Genomic DNA, 20,122 nt, shown 5'->3' on the forward strand with positions numbered 1-20,122 from the left:
GAGCCTGCTTTGGATTCTCTGTCTCCCTCTCTCTCTGCCCTTCCCCTGTTCATGCTCTGTCTCTCTCTCTCTCTCTGTTAAAAATAAATAAACATTGCAAAATTTTTTTGAATATTCTATTTTTTCCTGTTTTAATCCTTAAGTAGAAATTTCTTGTTGGAATTGTATTACTATTTATTCTTGGATTTAAACATAGTAACATAGAGATCTTGAATTTGCCATATGAATCACATTTACTTGTTGAAAATATCAACAAGAAGTCCACCAATGTTATATTTGGTAGAAAACTCTGTACTGGGTTTCTTTGAGAAAGTTTATAATATTTGTGCTCATACTTAGGCTCAAAATTGCTAGGGGAATTCAATACAACACGCTAAATTTTTGAACTTACGACCACGTTATTACGAATATCGCTGAAGTATCTTGAAATAAATGTCAGGTGTCAATAAAGTTGTGGCTTGTAGGGTAACGCTGTCACTTTTTAAAGATAGCTGGAACATATTTTAATTTTTACAACTTTAGTGTGAACTACCATTCTGACCACTTCCTGCATAAAACAGCCTTTATTTTTGCCAAAGCACATATTAAAATAATGAAACACGTCAGAGTTGGTTCTGCTATTCTATCTGGGTGAAGTGTTCTTATGAAAGCAATGCCTGCTACTTACATCTTTCTGCACGAGACAGTTACGCTAAGACCAGCAAAATGAAGAGACTAGTGAGTTGTGAGATTTCTACATCATTTCATCCTTTGTTCCTGGTCATGCACAAACAGCCTTGGATTCTCTGAAGGGTCCTGGCAATGACATCAGCCTGTTCACCTCATATCTTCGTTATGATGGCGGCCACAGAACATTTCATACGATTTCTTTTCCCTTGCGTGTGTCCCTCCATTTGTGTTGTGTCAGTTTATTGTGAGAACTGAAAGCACATTTCAGGTTTTAATTCTGGTGACACGTGACAACCTTTCCCTTGATCTGATCAGTATCTTCCCCGTATCTCCTTGGTTTCTGCTTCCTCCACTGGCTTTCACTTGAGAGCCCTTCAAGTGTTAGACTCCCTTTCTCATCCCCTCTCACTCTGTCTTCTGGTCCCACCTGCATGCTGAAGACTCCGTATTTGTATTTTCTGTGTTCATCAATTCAGTTATGAAGAAAGCCCAACTTACCTGCAGGCAATGGGAGAGCAAAGGGGGATACACAATAGCCTGGATGAAATCATTAACCCTTGTCTATGTCAAGGTCTCGAGGTAGGATTATGGTCATTCTTGTTTCATCAGATCTTGAATATCTGTATCCTGCGTCCCATAAATGTTTGTTTTCGTGCATAAGCAAAGACAGTTTTTTAGGGCACCTGGGTGGCTCAGTCAGTTAAGCGACTGACTCTAGATTTCAGCTCAGGTCATGACCTTGTGATTTGTGAGTTCAAGCCTCCCATTGGGCTCCATGCTGGGAGTGTGGAGCCTGCCTGGGATCCTCTCTCTCCCTCTCTCTCTGCCCCTCTCCGGCTCGCTGTCACTCTCTCTCTCAAAGTAAATAAATAAACTTAAACACCTAAAAGAATAAGAGAAGACCGTTTTTAAAATGAGGGCAGCATATCATTACATTGCTTCTGGGAAGGAATAATGGGGTTTGAGGTGAGGGGGCAAGTGAGGGTAGGAGACATTCCCTCCCATCTTCCCAGTGAATTTACCGTTTGCTTTTCACTTAGCAAAGAATAAGGAACGTCGTCAGGAGTGAGGTGGCTGCGTAGAGGAACACCCCCAACATTTCAGGGCATCTTTCCTTGGCCATGGAGGTCCTGATGGAGGTGAACTCAGGAGGGACACTGTGGGAGCAGGGAGGGTTTGGTGACATCTGGGAAGTCCTGTTGTTGCCACAGCAAGGGTGCCTTTATTCGGGGCATCCATCCCCACTGGGGAGCTTACGCAAAACACCCATGCACATCATTTAAGAGGTCTGCAAACGTGGGGAGCCCCTCGAGTTACCAAATAAGAGCTCCATTTGGTGGAGAGAGCAGTCAGTGTCCAGGTGTCCTTAAACATAGCAGCTGAAACTCTTGGTATGGTCTTCCCAATTTATTCCTTAATTTAAAATGGAAGCTGGGGTGCCTGGGTGGCTCAGTCGGTTGAGTGTCCGACTTCAGCTCAGGTCACGATCTCGCGGTTCGGAGTTCGAGCCCCGCGTCAGGCTCTGGGCTGATGGCTCAGAGCCTGGAGCCTGCTTCCGATTCTGTGTCTCCCTCTCTCTCTGCGCCTCCCCCATTCATGCTCTGTCTCTCTCTGTCTCAAAAATAAATAAACATTAAAAAAATTAAAAAAATAAATAAATAAATAAAATGGAAGCAAATGATTTCAACTCTTTTGTATGCCTTTGCAAGACAGAGAGAGAGGGAGAGAGAGGAAGGAGAAGAAGAAAAAGAGGAGGAGGAGGAGGAGGAAGAGGAGGAGGGGGAAGAGGAGGAGAAGAAGAGGGGAAAAGAGAGATTTTCAGGAATTGCTCCTGTTATTTTGGGGCTAACACGTTTGAAATCGGAGGCTACTAGGCTGCAGGGCACTAGGGAGGAAAATCAGGTAGGGTTTCTACGTTGCAGTCTTGAGGTGGAGTCCCCTCTTCCTCAGGACACATCAGCCTTTGCCTTTAAAGACTTCAACTGATTGGACGAGGCCCACCCACATTGGGGACGGTCCTCGGCACTATTCAGTGTAGTGACTTAAATGTCAATCACATCTTAAAATGACCTTCACAACAATATCTAGAATGGTGTCTAACCGTACAACTTGGCATCACAGCCCAGCCAAGGTGAAGCGTAAAATTAACCTTCGGTCACAGAGACATTAAGTAACTTTCTCAAGGTTGCACAGCTAGGAAGTCCAGGTCATATTTTGAAGCCAGTCAGTCTCTCGTGGGGCCCATCCATCCAGCTACTGCACTAAACTAGTCTGCCGTCATTAAATTTTGAATGAGTGGGTTTCCCTGTTTTCTGCCATTTAAGGAAATCAAATTCCAAATACCAAAGGGAAAATTTAAAGAGAAATGCTGACACGCATAAAAAGTGAGCTAATCGTGGACAGGCACAAGGTTAGAAGGAACCCAAACAATCCAAAAGGGGTGACTGACAGCTCCCAGCCCCTAATGAACAATAGGTGCTCGGAGTGTTGGTTTTCTTCAATTAAAGACCCAGGGGGCAGGAGAAGCTCTGTGTCACAGAGGAGTGACAGATGTGTCGGCCACAGCAGGCAGCTGGGCTGCTGATAAGGCTGAAGATAATGTTTACTGCCTCCATTCATAGGATTCAGAGGGGATTTAATTACTAGGGCCTTTTCTCCCTCTTTGTACATTTCATGAATTAGACATTGGGTTTCGGCAACCATTTCCAAGTCATCTACAATTCTCTGGCCACAAAACCAGCTGAGAACATGTCTATGCTTATCATAAAGTGAAATCTAGAAAACACTCAAGTCACCTGATGGCTTATTTATGGTAAATATTTAGGTATCTTTTAACACTATCGTATGTTTTAAATAAAGGCAGTGTAATTACGTTCCAAATCTTCCTGGGGGTCTGTGCACCCACATACTGAGGCCTGGAGAGACACCGGGGATCTTGGTAACTAAACCTCTGCCGAGTCATTGACGAGAAGCGACAGGAGGTTCTGCTGTTTCATATTGTAGAAAATGGAGGTACCGTTGTCAATTGGAAAAAAATAAAGAAAAAAAAAGTTTCCCGCCTGCAATGAGCAACATACACACACACACGCAGCAGATCTGGAGGTAAGCAGTCATCTTGGATCTAAACAATGTCCTCCTCTCACTGAATAAAGGACTTTGTCATTTTACGGTGGACAGCCGGGAACCCAGGAGTTGAAATCAGTGACCCAGGAGGTGAGGTGAGAGAGGCAGCTTTTTGTTGTTAGTTTGTTTTGTTTGTTCATTTTGGACTTTAATGACTGATTTTGTAAGAGCTTCACCGGCTCTATGTGCACAGAATTGTTCAGGACCCCAGGACGTGGAAAGGGCATCAGGGCGGTGTGCACGAGGCCACGCTTCGATGTTGTCTGATACACAAGAGCCCAGGACTTGGGAGACTTGGGGTCTGAGGCTTGGGGGGCCTCTGCCTTCCTGGGGGTCCCCCCAGCTCCCACGGCACAGCCAGCACACCTGTCCCAGAGCCTCAGCTCTGCTGGGCCACCCCCGGGAAGACCAAACGTCTGCAGGAGCAAACCCTTAGTGGGAGAGCTGCGTGCAGAAATCGGGCGTCCTGGTTGGGGGCCTCGGGACGCAGGTTGATGAGGGAGAGGGCAGAGGTCCTGTCGGAGCGGGGAGCACAAAGATGGGAGCCAGAGTGGGATGCCGCAGCCAAGGACGGGGGGCAGGGCAGGTGACTTCAAAGAAGGGACCCAGGCCCAGTAGAATAAACAGCTCCCCGCATGCAGCCCTCCCCTCTCCCTGATCTCAAATGAAGCTCAGGTGTCCTGGGACTCTGGTGCCCAATGTATCCCTTCTTCCTGCAAAGAGGGGGGCTCTGGTGAGGGTGTTCATGTTTGAGAGGAGGCTCCCTCTAAGCTTGGGGCTCCAGGTCCTGGACCCCGCAGGGGTTGGGGGGCCTGGGCTGGGGCTGTGGACCAGTGGTGCCCAGACTGCGACCACCCGACACAGCGGTAGCAGCCACTCAGGGACCATCAGTTCAGGGCCAGGAGCCCGGGACCCATCCTGCACATCTCCAAGGGACCATCGTTGGGGGCTTCCTGGCTGTTCTGTCCTGAGTGGGACTCCTGAGGCCAGGCCTCCAACTTGGAAGGTGAAAATATAATCTTGATCAGTAATGCAAAGTGTCCTGGGGGTGCCTGGGTGGCTCAATTGGTTAAGCCACTTTGGCTCAGGTCATGATCTCAATAATTAGGCCTTTGAGCCCCTGGGTTGGCCGGTGGGAAGCCTGCTTGGGATTCTCAATCTGCCCTCTCTCCTGTGCCCCTCCCCCAGTCACCTTTCTCTCTCTCTCTCTCTCTCTCTGTCTTAAAATAAGTTAATAAACTTTGAAAGAAAGAAAGAAAGAAAGAAAGAAAGAAAGAAAGAAAGAGAAAGAAAGAAAGAAAGAAAGAGGAAGGAAGGAGGAAAAGAAAAGAAAAAAGAAAGAAAGAAAGAAAAAGAAAGAAAAGAAAGAAAGAAAAAAAAGAAAGGAAGGAAGAAAGAAAGGAAGAAAAATAAGAAAGAAAGAAAGAAAGAAAGAAAGAAAGAAAGAAAGAAAGGGAGGAAGGGAGGGAGGGAGGAAGGAAGAAAGGAAAGGGTCCTGGCTTAGGCCATGTCTACCTGGGGGTGTGTGCAGGTGGGAAGCAGGAGAAGGGGGCTCATTTGTCTCTAACTGCCCCAAGGCCAGGAGCCCACCCCCCTCCTCCCCCTTCTAAGTGTGTCCTCCACCCTCCCCCTTTCCTCTGTCTTCTCTGGCGGCTTAGCTCTCGCTTTCTTCTTGTCCAACAAGAAGAAATCATGAAGGACAACTCAAGAAAGATTCCCAATGTCACAGGCAGCTTGGAGTTCCCAATCTCAAAGTCTGAGTCTTCAGGGGAAAATTCCTTTTCCCCACGTGTATCTCTCTCTCTCTCTCTCTCTCTCTCTCTCTCACACACACACACACACACACACACACCACGCACACATCTCAGTACTCTATGACATTATTTAGAGACTACACTAGACTTCTGTTTATGTTCATCTGGGAGTTTCCAAAATACAATTTGTAAGCTTGAGTTTCATTCTTGTTTTTGTTTTACTGTTTTGCTTGAGTAGGACTTCAACAGATGTTGGTGGGAGGTAACGCCCTCCGGATGCCAGAAACCTCTCCAGCCCTTCCCAGCACATCTGTTGTACACACCCCGAAGTAAGTTTTGGGACAGGAAAACCCTATCTTACGCTATTCCAATAAAGTCCAATGAGTCGATACTTCTTAAACATTTTTATCTCCTCTTAAAGTCACCCCAAGCCTATTTGCAGTCAGTCCCTGGTTGCCCCTCCCCCAGTAACCTGCTATTGTCTCTTAACAGGGTTGCATTTTCTGGACATTCCATATAACTGGAATCAGACAGTATGTAATTTGTTGGATCTAGCCTCTTCGGTTTAGCATAACGTTTTAAAGGTTCATCCATGTCGTAGCATATGTCAGAATTTCACTGCTTTGTATGGCTGAATATTTCATTGTGTGTATAAACCACCTCTTGGTTATCCATTTATCAACTGATGGGCATTGGGGTTGCTCCCATTTGAAGCTATTATGAATCCTGTTGCTACGAACACTTGTGCACCTGCGTGGACCTGTGCCTTCAATTATCTTGCATATGTAACTAAGAATGGTATTTCTCAGTCGCGTGCTAACTGTATGTATAACTTTTGGCGGAATTGCCTGATGGTTTTCTAAATTTCTGGCGGCTATTGGCATGCTCTGGCTTGTGTCCACATCACTCTTGCCTCTGTCTTCACATGACATTCTGTGTGTGTGTGTGTGTGTGTGTGTGTGTGTGTGTGTGTGCCTCTCTCTTATAAAGATATTTGTAATGGAACTTAAGGTTCATAGAGATAATTAACTTAAATGCAACTTAAGCATTGTTGGAATACAGTTATTCAAAGTCCTTCTTTATAATCTTTTTAACAATTATTGAATGGTCATGAGCAAAGTCTCTTCTTTTACTCTTGAATTTGGAAATTTGGGTCTTTTTTTCCTTCATCAAGCTAGCAAAAGGTCTATCCATTTTGTTGATCTTTGCAAAAAATGAACTTCTGCTTACATTGATTTTTTTTTCCTGTTTTCCATTCTCTAGTTCATTTCTTTCTATTTTTTAGCTTTATTATTGCATTATTTGTATTTACTTCAATTTCCTTTTTTTGAGCTTTACCTTATATACTTTCTACTCCAGAATTCTATTTGGTTCTCCAACTACCACCCCTCCCCCCGATTTCTATTATTTTCATTTGCTCCTACCTTCCTTCAGTTCTTTCGACATAGTTTCATCTGGTTCTCTGAACACGAAACGGCAATAAAAGTCTTGGTCTAGTAAGTCCAACATCTGGGCATCCTCAGGGACAATTTCTAATTTCTTTTCATACCTCATAATCTATTGTTGAAAATTGGATGTTTTAAATAATATAATCTTGCAACTCTGAAAATCAGATCCTTCCCTTTCCCAAGAGTTTGTTGGTGCTGTTGTTACTGCTATTTTGTTTGTTTACTGACTTTCCTAAACTAATTCAGGAAGGTCCCTATTCTTTATTGTGTGTAACAACTTAAGTCTCTACTTAGTAAGCTTTGTGGTCACCCAATTATCCAGTAGAAATTTCCATACACGCTTGGAAACAGTGAGTCTCCCACCTTTGCTGCAAAGCTCTGTGCACCTGTTGGGGCATGTGCCTTCAATCGCTCCAGCAGGCAGTTCCCAGCTCTGTCCTGCCCTTTAATTCCTACTTGTGCAGGGCCTCAAGAGAAGTTACAGATATGAGATCGGAGCCTTCTCAGGTCTTCCCTACGCATGCAGACAGCTGTTCCCATGTACGTGACTTCTAGTTCCGCAGAAATATGTGAGGCCTTTACGGGGTCCCTATGGATATCTCATTCTGCAATTTTTCCCTTTAAATTTTTGGCTAACAATTTCTTGTTTGCTCCAACTTAGGCAGTGGCAATGTTTAACAACTATTGTCAAAAAATCCCAGGGGAAAAACTGTTTATACTAACGGAACTCTCGGTCAGGAGTGGGTCTGTCAGTTGGAAGGATCCAGGGAAAAGACAGGTCAAATAGTCACAGTTGTATGGCATAGGATTTGGGGGAACTCCAAACTCGATCTGCCCCTTTGAGTGGCTTCCAGAATACTGTTGCTACTGTGCTTCCCGGGGCGTTGGTTTTTAAGGCGATCCTGAAGTTTCGCGAACCTAAGACGAGGGTGAGAAGAATGCAGTGAGCTAGATCATTAGGAATATCACTGTCGATACCAATATCCAGCTATTTTCTAGAATAAAGCCTTTTCGATTTTAAAAGAGTTTGCTTAACCTTTAGGGTTTTGAAATGTGGGTTTGGGCAATTATTGTTAGTGCTTTGGCTGCTTACACGAAGGAGCAGATTTTGGAGAGTCACTGAATCGCCATTACAGAAGTGGATCTTACGACAGATTTTTAAAACGTGGGACGCAAAGGGGCGCCTGGGTGGCTCAGTCGGTTGAGCGTCAGCCTTCAGCTCAGGTTATGAGCTTGCGGTTCGTGAGTTCGAGCCCCGCGTCGGGATCTGTGCTGACAGCTCGGAGCCTGGAGCCTGTTTTGGATTCTGTGTCTCCCTCTCTCTCTGCCCCTTCCCTGCTCACACTCTGTCTCTCTCTCTGTTTCTCAAAAAATAAATAAATGTTAAAAAGAATTTTTTTAAAACGTGGGATGCATGAAATCGTTTGAATACTACCTTCCTTATGGATCTCCAGCCCAAGAGAAATCAAATACAGATGAAGAGAAAAGAAGAAGAATCGTCGCTGTGCAACTGTGCATAATGTTTACCTTCCGAACAGCAGCAGGGGACGAATCTATGGCTGACACTTGTAGGGGGACTTGAAGATTTGCAAAAGCATACAGCTCAATGGTCTTCGTCGGTTCTCTCTGCCAAAATAAAAGCTCCTGTAATCACTGCTCCAATGCTTTTTCTTTTCTCCTTGTCGGTGAAAAGAATTCTGTCAAAAATACTGTAAAACGTCTGAATTCTGGAGAAAGGAAGGTGGCCTGTAATATGTTTATAAAATTTACAGAAAGTAGAAGGAGCCTTTATATCTACAGAAACATAGCTGCATTCTCGTTGGGGAAATTTTTAAATTACACGAGCCATTATTCTTTCAAGTTCGGCAGTTAGAAACGGAATAGAGATGCTCTTTGTACTACGAAACATAAACTTTGTTTAGAATGCTTTATATATTTGTGTTTGATCAAAATTATAGGTATCTGTTTATTTTTTTTTCCATGTAATGGATGACAATTCTTTGTGAGTAAAGCTCTTTCAGAAATAATGATTATAGGACTGTCAGATAGATCAACAGTCAAGTCAGCTTAGGAAAAATTCAGCTAATTACAGAGTTGAATCTAAAGTTAAAACCTGGTTTTATCTCACCTCATTTACTGATCAACCCAAAGAATGTCAGTCAGTTGGTGGCGGGGAGGTGGGGGGAGGGGGAAAGGGTATTTTATACCTTTATCTAAATAAGTGCACACGATTCCTGTTTTCCCACCCAAATTTACAGGAAAGGGTGCAATCCCTTCTAAGGCAAAGTGTAGTTCACGCATGTTCCTGGCTGGGAACTTAGTATATTTTCTTTTTCCAGGAAGTTCAAAGGGCTTGCCTCCAAGGCTCTGAAACACAAAAACGTTAAATACATTGATGTTTGTTATTTTAACTGACTCTGCAGAGCACGCCAGAACATCTGCTATTTCTTATTTACATATCTGTCACAGCCGCTGTGAAGGAACTCTCCAAAGAGCAGGACCTCAGATGGGGCACCTTCTCGGCCACTGATACCACGAAAATGAGTGGGAGCGAGATGTTTCGGTCTTTGTTTTTGCTTGTTCGTTTCTTTGCTCTTCTTTGCAGAGGAAAGATGATCTGGCTGGGGGAGAAATGCCCAGAAGAGACTGAAGGCCAGTGGGCACGAGGGAGGAAAGTGCCTTGGCCGCCGGGGAGGAAGCTTTTGAAAGTAAACCAGATTGCGCACAGTGCAGCTTCCGCTGGTTGTGTGGCCATGCGTGCTGACGCATCCTGACTTCAACACCGGCTGTCCTGTTCATAGGTCTCCATTGCGGAGTGGGTTGAGAGGCAGGACGTCCTGTTTTCTACTTGGTGCAGGCACTTCTGGGAGCAGTGGAGTCTGCAACCCCAGGAGAGCTTGGAAGGTGGGGGAAGGTCACCTGGTCTTAATGCAATACCTTTTTTGGTTGGCAGATGGGAGGGTCCGCACATTTCCCCGGGGGAGAAGAGATGCTGGCAATGTCTCTCATGCTGAACACGTGTCAGGTCACATCATATCAACCGCAGGTTGCCACGCTGCTGGTCCCGTGAGATGTCCCAAACTGCTGTGTTTTGACACTTCATGTGTAATATAAATACCAGTGTTGTATCTTCGCTATTCCCACTGAAAGAAGTAAAGCTCCAACTCACCCATAACTTGGTGCTATTTTTGCTATAGACGTCTTAACTGGGAACCTCTGTCTCCTCTGCATGATTTATGAGAGGTGAGCACTTAGCTCTGAATACGCACATCATAGTGCCCTCTTCCACAAACACTGATAGATCGCAGAGAGGTTAGTAGTTGGTAAAGTAGGAGAGAATATTCCAGAAGGAAGGCTTGTATGAGCAGGATAGGGATGGGGAGATCTGATAATATAGGTGGTTTGAGGAAGAGAGAGAATATGGTGCTCGATGTCATTGACATCACCTTTCGTCTGAATCGAGGAGTCTCCTGCCTTCTTCCTGAGTCAAGGTCGCATAAAATAACACTTTCCTATATGCAGAAAAAAGTGCACGTTAAGACACTTTTTCTCCTTTGCTGCAGGCATCTCCCTCCAACTCCTGAGCAGTGTCGCCCCACTGCTTGCTCCTGAGGTCCCCCTGCCTGCTCTCTGGCCCCAACCAGCCAGTGTCTCTGTGCTAAATCACAGCTCTCTCTGGCCTGCCACACCATGACAGGGATGACAGATCTTTGTCTTCAGGAAGGGCAAACTTTACTAAGACGAAGGAGCAGCTCTGTGAACAGGTCTCGCAGGGAAAGTGTAGGTGAAAAAGAAGAGGGAAGTATTGTTGCTAAAGACAGAGAATTCTCCGGTGCACATGTTGCTTTCCAGTCTTTGGAAGAACAGTGACTCAGCCCTACAAGAAAAAAAAGACTCCAGAAAGACTGATTTAAACACAAGGGGAACCATTGGTACCTAACAGATGCTTTTTTAAAATCTGGGATGAGATGCGCCTGGGTGGCTCAGTCGGTTGGGCATCTGACTTCAGCTCAGGTCCTGATCTCACACTCTGTGAGTTCGAGCCTGCCTTCGGGCTCTGTGCTGTCAGTCCAGAGCCTGGAGCCTGCTTCGGATTCTGTGACTCCCTCTCTCTCTGCCCCTCCCCCACTCACGCTCTGTCTCTCTCTATCAAAAAATGAATAAACGTTAAAAAAATTTTTAAAAATACAATCTGGGATGAAATGGAAGAAAGAACTTTCTAGAAGGTAAGAAGATGCAATGACAATTGAAGCCCTCCCATGATCCGGCACTGACAGATGGGGGCACCTTCTCCATCTCCCACCAAATAATCCTGTTGTTCTCAGCCGTGGCTCAAACTAATCCAAGCATAATTTGTATTTGCCTTCGTAAAAGGTACTGGTGATCCCTGTTCTGTATACAGTTAGGGAAGATTAACAAAAGACAGGCTATGTGTCCACTGACCTACCATACCTGAGAGCCCCCTGTGAAGACAAAACACCACAGAGGTGCGCCGTTCTGCCCCACTGACCCTTGGGGCACAGGCTGCCTTCTAAGGGGAGCAGGTGACGAACTCCTGTCCCCTCCTGGTGACAGTGTGTCTGCAGCAGTGTTTGCAAATCTCAGGATATCCCCAGATGTCCCTAACGTGGAGAAAACCAAGGATGGCCTTCACGTGTCCCGGGTCTTCAGCAGGAATTCAAACTCCGATTTAGCAACTATTTGACTCATGATAATACTCCGTTTAATGAAACAAAAGATTTGCTGGTTCTTTATCTTAATACAGAAAACTCCACTTTCAAAAGATTCTTCATAGTTGCATTTCCCCACCTCCGACTCCCATCATATCAAAGGACACCTGGAAATCCAGTCAAAGGGGGGCTCACAGATGTGTCTTCCCACCAGCGTGACCTCTAGCCGAGCTCCACAGAGCGGATGTTTACTTCTAGCTTTTACTTTGAATACTAAAATCCGCATGAGACGTGATTGAGACGTGGGTAACTAGGTACAGAAATGTCCTCACAATCGCCCGCAATATTGTTTAGCCTATTTTGATCTTGACTTTGCTTAATCAAGAAATACACAGGTGTCCAGTTCCTGAGAGAAATATCCCAGCGCCAATGAAAACTTGGCCAGGTTGATGCAGATGGTCACCACAGAGAGCAATGTTTAAAAAGAGCATATCCCAAACTGATTGAATGCTACTGTTTTCCTTAAAGCCAATATGACACTGTATTGGGCAGAGTTTATATTTACGGACTTGTTAAAATATATATTGGCCTTTAAACATTGAGTTTACGTCCAATGTATGGCCCAAACAAGAAAACACCTTCTATGGTGTGGTTGATGGAGGAAACTCTTTAACCCTGTAGTTCAGAATAGGCCACCGATGGGATTGGGGACACAACAGATTATGCGATCAAAATAGCGGTAATCCATTTTGTTTTTGTTTTTGTTTTGCAAAAAGAATGTTGAAACTCTTGTAATTAGACCATCTAACTGGTAACTAAAAATGCAAGTGTTTTTCCAACTAGAAGCTCTTGGGCACGCAGGGAAGGTCCAGTATAGCCTGCATCAGTGAGGCAGCGTTGGCCATCAGCACGTTCCCTCCAGTGGCGTCCTTCCAAAAGCCCTTCCCCACGGCCCTGCCTCCAATTGCCATGTCCCTTCCTGAGCCACACTTCCCTGGCCAAGAAGCCTGGTTGTGTTCTTCAGAATTCTTCAGTCCAGGTCAGTCACAAAGAGATGACCAACCCCCATACCTTGTGGGGTTATCATGAGGAATAAACAGGATAACTCATGAGCAGCTCTTTGTACACCCAAAACTTCTCCCCCTGGACCATCAGGTTCCATGTTTGCCCCTCTGACTCAGCACCCACACTCTGGACCAATTTCAGGTCTCAGCAGTTTTAGCAGCCCTCTGACCTCTTCCTGACAGACATGTCTCTTTCTTCCACCAGAAACGTATGCACCCCTTAAGAAACTGTAGGTATTTCAGACAGAGATAAAAAGATAATTGAGTTAAAAGCAATTTTCATCTTTCCAACAGTATTGCATTTCAGTTTGTCTAAAACACAACACGAGAAACAAAAGAGGTATTGAATATTGGGTAAAAAATTCATCACCCATTCTGATAACTTTTTTTTAAACATCTTCCTCCAAGAATTGGCATTGACCTCTGCTCTAGGATATATGGCCATAAAACGGTCCAACAGCTTTATCAGCACCTCGCGAACTTCATTGTGGAATCAAAAACCTCCATGTAAACATTAAACTTCTGTAGTTTACCTGAAATTTACTCTCCCAGGAAAGAATGAACACAGTAGGCTCTGAGGTCTACCATGAACATTCATGTGTCATGTTCTGTCTGCACTGTTGATGGGCTACCTGAACCTGGGCAGCAAGTCTGACTTCTTTGTGGTGTTTCCTCACCTGTAAGCTGAGGACAGCAAGGGTATTTGTTTCAGGGCCTATGTTCACATTGAACTTGTGATTGGACACGGAGCAGGGGAGACAGGGTAACCCACACAATGCACGGGGCACTTACTTGGTCTTGCAGGATGAGCCCATCCCAGAACTTGGGGTTCCTATTCACGTCCTTTATTAAATACCTAACTCACAGAACTGTGATTATTTATTCACCTTCCTGTCTCTGCATGACTCAGTTTCAAGCAGGCGGAAACTATGACTTTCTCCCCTTTGTTCCAGTGTGTAGCAAATAGTTGTCAAAGGAAGGAATGAGTGGATGGATGAATGAAGGTCTCCCAATAAAAACTTTCAGTGCTTCCATAACTGACAAAAACTCATGGACTTAACATGGAAAACCTTCCCCAATTTGTCTTGCAGCCCCCTTTACAGGCCAGCCTTCTCCAGGGATACCTAATTTTACTTAGTCTTAAGACCAACAGAGCTACTCTTGGCTCCCAAAACATGTCTTGAGTTCTTCTGTTTTTGACTATTCTTTCTTCTCCATGATCTCATATCTTCATCTAAAGCAGTCACCTAGTGGGGTGCCTGGGTGGCTCAGTCAGTTAGTGTCTGACTCTAGCTCAGGTCATGATCTCGCAATCTGTGAGTTCGAGCCCTGCGTGGAGCCCCGCGTGGAGCCCCGCGTGGAGCCCGCGTGGAGCCCGCAGTGGAGCCCCGCGTCGAGCTCTGTGCTGGCAGCTCGGAGCCTGGAGCCTGGAGCCTGCTTGGAATTTTGTGTTTCCCTCGATCTCTCTCTCTGCCCTTCCCCCACTTGTGCTCTGCCTGTCTCTGTCTCTCAAAAATAAATAAGTGTAATAAATATTAAAAAAAATAAAGCAGTCACTTAGATATAGTAAAATACATCTCGACATTTCCCTTAGGAGTAATTAACTATATTTTGGAGATGAAAGAAAAGTCTACCTACAATTTTTTTTTAATGTCGATTGTTTCCTTCACTGTGCAGAAGCTTTTTAATCCGATCTAGTCCCAATTGTCTATTTTTGCTTTTGTTGCCTGTGTTTTGGTGTCTTATTCAGGAAACCATTACTGAGACCAATGTCATGAAAATCCCCCCCCCCCCCCCGTCCTTTTCATCAGGAGTTTTGGTTTCAGGTCTTGAATGTCCAAAATCACAATGAGATATCACCTCAGATAAGTTAGGATGGCTATTATAAAAAAAAACAAAAACAAAAACAAAAACAAAAACCCCAAAAGACACGAATGTTGGCAAGGACATAAAGAAATTGGGATCCTTGTACACTGTTGGTGGGAATGCAAATGGTGCAGCCATTTTGGAAAATAGTGTGGAGGTTCCTCGAAAAGTTGGAAAGAGAACTACCACATGATCCCGCAACCCTACATCAAAGTACTTTTCCAAAAGAATTAAAATCAGAATCTCATAAAGATATTAGCACTCCCATGTTCATTACAGCACTACTCATACTATCCAAGAATGGAAACAGCCTAAATGGCTTTCCATAGATGAAAAGATAAAGAAAATACAGTGTATGCATATGTGGGATAATAGAAAATACATGTATAGGTCTCTGCCCCCAGTTCCCTGGCACAGAGGTCCTAAAACCCCTGTGAGTTCTTAAGTGATCAGATTACAAAAAGCATCTTTTGGTTCCATGAGGTAACTCTGGGTGGGCTCTGGGATGGCTCCTTGGTCATCAGAAAGATTAAGCCATGATTAGAAGCTTGGAATTTTCAGTCTCACCCCCTGCTTCTTTAAAGAGGACAGAGGGGCTGATTTCCAGATTGGTGAACACATCCACACTGGGAGAGTGATGCACCCCAGTTCCATGGGGTCAGAAGTTCCTGTAACTGATAGCCTCCTAAACTCTCCCTATATATCCCTTCCTCTGGGTGTTCATCTGTATCCTTTAATAAACAGGTAAGAGAAAGTAAGTGAATTCCTTGAATTCGGTGAATGGCTCTAGCAGATTAATTAAACTTGAGGAGGGGGTCATGGGAACCTCCTATTTGTAGCCAAATTGTACAGAAGTTGTGGGTAACCTGGGGACCCGCTTCTAGCACATCTGAAGGACAATGAGGGCAGCCTCAAGGGATCGAATCTTAACCTATGGGATCTGACACTATCTCGACATAGATAGTGTTAGAATTGAGTTACATTGTATGACAACGAGCTGGTGTCACAGAGAATTACCTGGTCTGGGAAAAACCTGAACATATTTGGTATCCAGAGGTGAAGTATCTTGTGTGAGCAGTAAAGGAGACACACAGAAGGGGAAGACAAGAGGAAAGAACTGGATTTTTTCCCCCTTAGATGGAGAGAATGTAGTTTTTTTCTAATACAACACACAACGGAATCGTATTCAGCCTTTACAAAAAGAAATTCTGCATTATGTGATAACATGGACGAACCTTGAGGACATTCTGCTAAGTGGAATAAACCAGTTATAGAAAGACAAATAAGGCATGATTCCACTTACATAAGGTATCTAAAATAGTCAAATTCATACAATCAAAGAGTGGAATAGCAGTTTCCAGAGACGGGAGGAAAGGAGAAAAGGGCAGCTGGTAATCAATGAACATAGAATTTCAATTAAAGCGAGTTGAATGTATTGCAGAGACCTGCAAAACAGCCTTGTGTCTTACAGCCAACAATAGCATAATATACACTTGAAACTTTGTTAAGAGGGAAGACTGCCAGTTATGTGTTCTTACCACAATAAAATAAAATAAAAAGTAAAATAAAATGTGGATTTAAAAAAGTGATTTGGAAGTCAACCTTGAATGCGAAGATGTCTTAAGAATGTCTCTATTTATTTTATTTCATTTCTTTTCTCCTTTTTAATTACTGACAACAATAATATATGGCAAACGATATAGAAATAAATATAATGTGTTTTTTTAACAAAATGAAGATTTAAGTGAAAAAAAATGTTGTAAACAAATGCTTGGACCACATTTATTTTCTTCCTTCTTGGATTCTCCAATGGGATCCTTTATTTAAGTGCAGACACCGAGTCTATCTTGCTAATTCCACATGCATGCTAGGTTATGACCAGAAATGTCAACAGAGGAAAAAATAAATAAACATCAGCAATTAAATCAAATCTTTACTCTAAACACAGAACTAATCTCGATTTCCAGCTCCGCTTTCTCTGCCCAACTTTTCCTGATCTAATTATATACTTCTGTCTTTGGAAATCAAATCTGTCTCTCTAATACTGTTGTCTGGTTGTTATTTTCCAGTCCTGAAGAGTTCACATGCATTTGGGTCTAAAAAGTCTCTTTCATTCCCTAAGTCTTGGTGGTATCCTAAAAACAAGCAAACAAACAAACAAACCACTTCACATTAGATACTGATTGAGACACTTTGCCATATCCTTACTGAATTAGAGTCCCTTCCTGTAATCTAAGATATTAATCTATAATCAATATTGGAGCTTTTCCATGACTCTGTCGGAAATGAAAAGAGGCAATATTAATCTATAATCAATTTTGGAGCTTTTCCATGACTCTGTTGGAAATGAAAAGAGGCAAATTGGCTGGGACATCCGCAAATCCATCAGGACAACTTAGAGAGTCTAATAAGTTTAGACAGATGATCAGATACTCCTCTTACTTCCATTTAAATTGTTCCCATTGGGAACTGGTACATTTTAAGGAAACTATGAGAACTTAGAAGACTATAGTAGGTGTTCAAAACAAATAATTGAATGAATGAATACAAGTTGAGAGCAAAATTGCAACTCAGAATTGCAAAAGACAACATTTAAAGACAAACATAGAACTTTCCAAGCATCCTACATCATCCTTCAGAGTTATATACATCGGATTTCTTTTTGTTCATCGGAAAACTAAAACTAAATAAAATCCTTTATTTCATTTCACATATTCACCTATAAATGTATTATTTTCGTCAGGATTGCCCACTTTTCCAATGCCATAGTCTATGGTAACAGCAGCCCTTCATAATACCAAAGGAACTACAGAATTAATTTTTGTCTGTCAAAAAAACTACTGGGAAAGGAATGGTACATGGCAGCCTTCTCATTTTAGAAATTCATGGAAACACATTAAAGGGAAAACAACTCACATTCACAGGCCTGATGACCAAACCAGAGTAACAATTTAAAAAAAAATTATGTTTATTTATGTTTGAGACAGGGAGAAACAGAGCATGAGTGGGAGAGGAGCAGAGAGAGAGGGAGACACAGAATCCAAAGCAGGCGCCAGGCTCTGAGCTGCTAGCACAGAGCCCAACACGGGGCTTAAACTCGTGACCTGTGAGATCATGACCTGAGCAGAAGTCAGACGCTTAACCGACTGAGACACCTAGGTGATCCGTGTGTGTGTGTGTGTGTGTGTGTGTGTGTGTGTGTATGTATTTTTTTTAACAATTCATTTATCCATGGGTCAGGGTAAAATGGCTAATTGACTGAACACTGAAGTTGTTATACACTAAATATTCAGGATTTTTAAAACTTCTAGGTAGCTATTGATTATAAATTACTCTAAAGGTCAGAAAAAGAGTATAACTCAGACGTGACTAAATTTAACAACCTACCTGAAGGAGGCAATCGATCGCACACTAACACTTACTACTCTTCTTCCCCATGGCCCAAAACAAGCAGATAAACGATCAACAAAATGGAAGCCAACAGTCAGTGAAATGTGTTTGCAGTGTTTGTAGCATATGTTATTTAACATTCAGTCTTGCCTCTATTTATTGTGTTTTTCCCCCCTAAAAACATCTGTATGATTTAAAAACCGGTTGTTTTTGAGACAATGAACAACTGTTTAGAGAATCTTTCCCAATGTGTAAAAATAGCTACACGACCAAAATGTTCTAGGAATTTTGAAAAGAATGAAGAAATAAAAGATTCTAGGCTGATACTCCTCCAAACGAGAATAAGAAAGCAACTTTTGAGAGTTATTGTCCGTTATTGGCTTAGTTTTGAAGTGCTTATGCCAAAGTACATGTACTTCCCTCAACTCCTGCCATTTTCCAATTTATTACTTTCTCTCATTTAATTTTCCAGTGATTTCTAGCGTCCTGTGGCAAATCTTATTATCTATATTTAGAAAATGTAGAAAACATAGTCGAAGAAAAAGTAAGTGTGGGAACTCTCCTCATCTATGTTACTTTAAGTTTTTTTTAGTGTTCATTCGTTTTTGAGAGAGAGAGAGAGAAAGAGAGCACAAACAGGGGAGGGGCAGAGAGAGGGAGACACAGAATCTGAAGTAGGCTCCGGGCTCTGTGGCCTGACGCAGGGCTCAAACCCACAAACCGTGACATCATGACCTGCGCTGATGTCAGACGCTTAACCGGCTGAGCCACCCAGGCGCCCCTCATCTATGTTGCTTTAAATGAGAACTCCATAAACAGGTATGTAACACTTGCAAAGATACAGCTAACCGTGATTCTGGTTTCCCCAGATTATTCTTGCTGACGCATTTCTGAAATCCAAAGGTTGGACAAAAATGTAAACTTGAAATCTAAAAGATAAAGAAGCGATCCACCAAATTAAGAAAATGTAATACAGGAAAGGCAATGTAAAGGAAAACAGTGGTAAGCTACATTCATGTCAAATATATACATCTGTAAGTTCTAATTAATTCTGAATGTATTTCAAGGATATATATATACACACACATATATTACAAAAAAGTAACATTTTTATATATTTTATTTATTTATATATATTATATTATTACATAATTATAATATAATATACTATATTATATAATAATTATTATTATATAATATATTATATAATATATTAATTATTTTATATATTATATATATTATATATATTATTATACATATATTATATATAATATATATATTATATATATTATTATATATATTTTATATATATTAATTATTATTATATAATATATTTTATATTTATAATTATAACTATATTTTATTATATAATAATATATTATATATTATATAAATATATTTATATATTATATATGACATATATTATTATATATAATACATATTATATTGATATAACATATTATATTATATATAATACATATATATACATTATTATATATATTATATATATGACATATATATATAATATATATAAAGTTTATTTATTTATTTTGAGAGAGAGAAGCAAGAATGTGCATGCTCATACAAGTGGAAGAGGGGCAGAAAGAGAGAGAGAGAGAATCCCAAGCAGGCTCCGTGCTGTCAGCACAGAGCCCAACGTGGGCTCAAACTCACGAACGATGATATCATAACCTGAGCAGACATCAAGAGTTGGATGCTTAAACAGCTGCAGCCACCCAGGGACTCCATTTCAAGGGTCTATTAATCGAAATATGAACGGGTAAGTTAAAAATTCTAAAAATGTTTCGGGACACGATTTGATACGCAGGTTGCAAAATCATTGTCTATGCTGCCAATGTTCTCAGCAAACTGCTTGGAAGAAACGGTAGTTATTGAGACTATAAATTTCATCCTCTGCTTCCTTTGGAGAAGCTCAGGTGCTGGTGTTTGAGGGCCAGATCCAGTGAGTTAGTGTCCCAGGGCTGCCCTCGCAAAGCACTAGAGACTGGGAGATTTGAACGACAGAACTGTGTTTTCTCGGCATTACAGAGGCCGGCACTCTGAGATGGAGGTGTCCACAGAGTTCTTTCCTCTGAGGCCTCTCCAGGAGGCATGTAGACGACCATCTTCTCCCTCCT

Source organism: Panthera leo, chromosome A1 (assembly GCF_018350215.1).
Source record: "Panthera leo isolate Ple1 chromosome A1, P.leo_Ple1_pat1.1, whole genome shotgun sequence".
NCBI lineage: Eukaryota > Metazoa > Chordata > Mammalia > Carnivora > Felidae > Panthera > Panthera leo.